Source organism: Sinocyclocheilus anshuiensis, unplaced genomic scaffold (assembly GCF_001515605.1).
Source record: "Sinocyclocheilus anshuiensis isolate Anshui unplaced genomic scaffold, SAMN03320099.WGS_v1.1 scaffold171, whole genome shotgun sequence".
Taxonomy (NCBI): domain Eukaryota; kingdom Metazoa; phylum Chordata; class Actinopteri; order Cypriniformes; family Cyprinidae; genus Sinocyclocheilus; species Sinocyclocheilus anshuiensis.
In genome coordinates this window covers 351,545-354,375 of record NW_015549561.1, presented here as the reverse complement: position 1 = coordinate 354,375, position 2,831 = coordinate 351,545, and the positions used below count along the sequence as shown (strand labels likewise).

Below are 2,831 nucleotides of genomic sequence, written 5' to 3'. Positions count from 1 at the left end.
AAATAAAAAAAAAAAAAAAAAAAAAAAGAAAATCAATATGTGCTAAAGTATATGTCTGCACAATCTAGTTATTTAAATATTGGCAGCAGATATTTGCACTACAGTAGTCAACATTTGAAGTGGATCAAAACCTTTCATCAAAGATGTCCTAAAACCAAAACAATACCAGTTCTTGTCTTAAGACAACTTTGATGAATTTCTCTGATCCACTTCAAATGTTGACTACTGTATATATATATATATTTTTTTTTTACTTGGAAAGGAAGTTAAAGTGAGTTTATTCTTAAAAGATTACAAAATCTACACTGCAAAAAATGGTTTTCATACTTAGCATTATTGTAGCATTCTTAAACATACATTTAATTGAGAAGCAAAATTATTTAATATACGAATTCATATTGTCTGAAAAATCATCAGAATTTAGGGAGTTTATATCTAAAGCAAGAAACTTCATATGGGGTCAGAAAAAAAAAAACGTGCAGATACTTTTACACTGAAAACATTCTTACTCGATTTGTGTCTTGCTTTCAGGTACAAAAATCTAAAAAATTCTCTCAGAAATTGCTAGTAAATTTCACAAATAAAGCAGCAAGTAACACACTGGATTAAATGTGAAATTAAAACTTGTAAAACATACCCCATCAATCTTTTTTTTATTTTCAACTTTGAAAAATTATAAGATATTTAGTCTAGTTTTCTGGAGGAAGAAAAATAAATGAATTAAAATAATCTAAATTAAATGAGTTCATGCTTGAAGCAAGAAAAAAAAAACAATCTACCAATGGAGTCAGAAAAATCAACATTATTCAAAGAGAAAACAAGCTGGCAGATATTTCATCTTGCTTTAATCAGAAACTCAGTTCATTTTTCAAGACTTTTTCATCAAGTCATTGTGCTTCACAACTTTCAAGATATTTGACTGAAAAACAACACAAAAATACAGAGGAAGCAGACTTCTCTAGTAATCTGCAGCTTGAGTTTCAGGACACGTTTAGAGGTCTGGCTGTATTTTTAGGCGTTATGATAAAGGACACTGTGATATGTTGCGACCGTGCTATTCCTGGGCCAGCGGTTGTTTATGGGTGTGGATTACTTTCCTCAAGACATCAGGACACATGTGACTGCCGAGTACCTACGCAAGCCTCAAACGATGTTTGGAAACCATACTAAACCATTACGACACCGCTTGACAGAATCACATTTTCAAGTTACAAACAGTGTACTGTCAATCAAGAATGCAGTTCACTGAACATGATGTGTAAAGGAAACAGAAACAACCTCATGAGCGTTTGGAGGAACGTCCTTGTTGTAGCGAGTGACTCGGAGTTGAGGACGGTGTAGTGTGACATTTACTGGTTAGTGTGTGTTAACTGAGTGCTATTTCAAGAGTTCAGCCTTGTTGGGCTGAGATGCCCTGAGAGACCTCGGGTTGCTTCAGAAAACACCCGCAAAGAGTTTGTGTGAAGTAAGACGTCAAAAGAGATCATTAGAAATATAGCACGTTTGTGTTGGGTGTGGGTTTACTCTGCTTTAGGCACTACACTGTGCTAAATTGCGCTAAATCTGACAAAAACCTCCTCGAATGTAAAACAGTAAGTTAAACTAAATTAAGCGAAAACATAAATGCAAAAAACTTTTTATTTTAAAAAGCTAAATATGGTTAATAAAGAATGAATGCAAAAATACATATTTATTAAGTAAATAAAAAGTCAAAATGGTTAAAAATAAATAATGCAAAAATAAATAAAAGTTTTTATTTTTGGTAAATAAAAAGTAAGAAGTTAAACATGGTTAATAAATAATCTAAAATACAAAAAAAAGAGATTTATTTTAGTGGTAAGTAAAACGCACATTTAAAGTAAATTTGACATTTTATTTTTGAGAATAAATTTAAAAATAGACTTATTGAATTTGAACTTAAATAATTGCAACTGTCTACATAAACTTTGGTGGTTTGGTGGTTTGGGGGGGTATAAAAGGCTCCAGACAGCAAATGCACTTTCATCATTTTTCCTGCTGCTGAGACTCAGTATTTGTCAGATGTTGCTCTGGTGTGACTTTAAAAACGCTCTACTTGTTTTAATGATGCACTGCCAGAAGATGAAAAGAGAAAAACTCCAAACAAGTGCTGACTGAACTAAAGCTCTGCGTGAGCCGCTTGACACTCCAGTGCAGAGAAATAACACAGTTAAACTACAGACTTTAAAGTCTGGGCTTCCATGAATTACACCAAGCATCAGTTTCCCTTCTGTCTGAAATCTGTTCTGTTATGACGTAAAAAAACAAAAAAAAAAAGACTTAAATCATTAAGATTTCTCTATGGGACAAAATATTCAATAACATTAGTAATTGAATTCATTCATGCATAACAGTTTTGTTTTTGTTGAACACACACACACACACACACACACACACACACACACACACACACACACACACACACACTGAGCTAGTAACACAAACACATTCTGAAATGAGAAAGTATTAATAGTAACCAGTCTCTTCCCATCAGCAGCAGCTCACAGTGGATCTGGGCAGTGTGTGTGTTCATCCGTTTGCTCTTGGCTTCGTCTCTGTGTTTGTTCATCTACAAATTTTGATGACAAAAGAACAGAAAACGAGCCGCAGGAGCCGCCATGGAGACGCTGAGAGACGCCAAAGCGCTCAGTGTTGTGTTGCTGTGTCCTGTGTTTCCCACAGCGATGAGCCGCATTCATCAGACCAGCTAGAGAACAGCAGCCAGACAATCTCTGACAGATTCACTACAACCACTAGTATATATCTATCCATCATCTATCTATCTATCTATCCATCTATCTATCTATCTATCT

At 34.3% G+C, this 2,831-nt stretch overlaps 1 protein-coding gene across 1 annotated transcript in view; it reads right to left on the bottom strand.

The window, feature by feature from the left end:
• LOC107657174 (protein NDRG2-like) overlaps positions 1–2,831 on the bottom strand; it is a 38,410-nt gene that overhangs the window by 33,788 nt on the left and 1,791 nt on the right. The gene's annotated exons all lie outside the window — the stretch shown is intronic.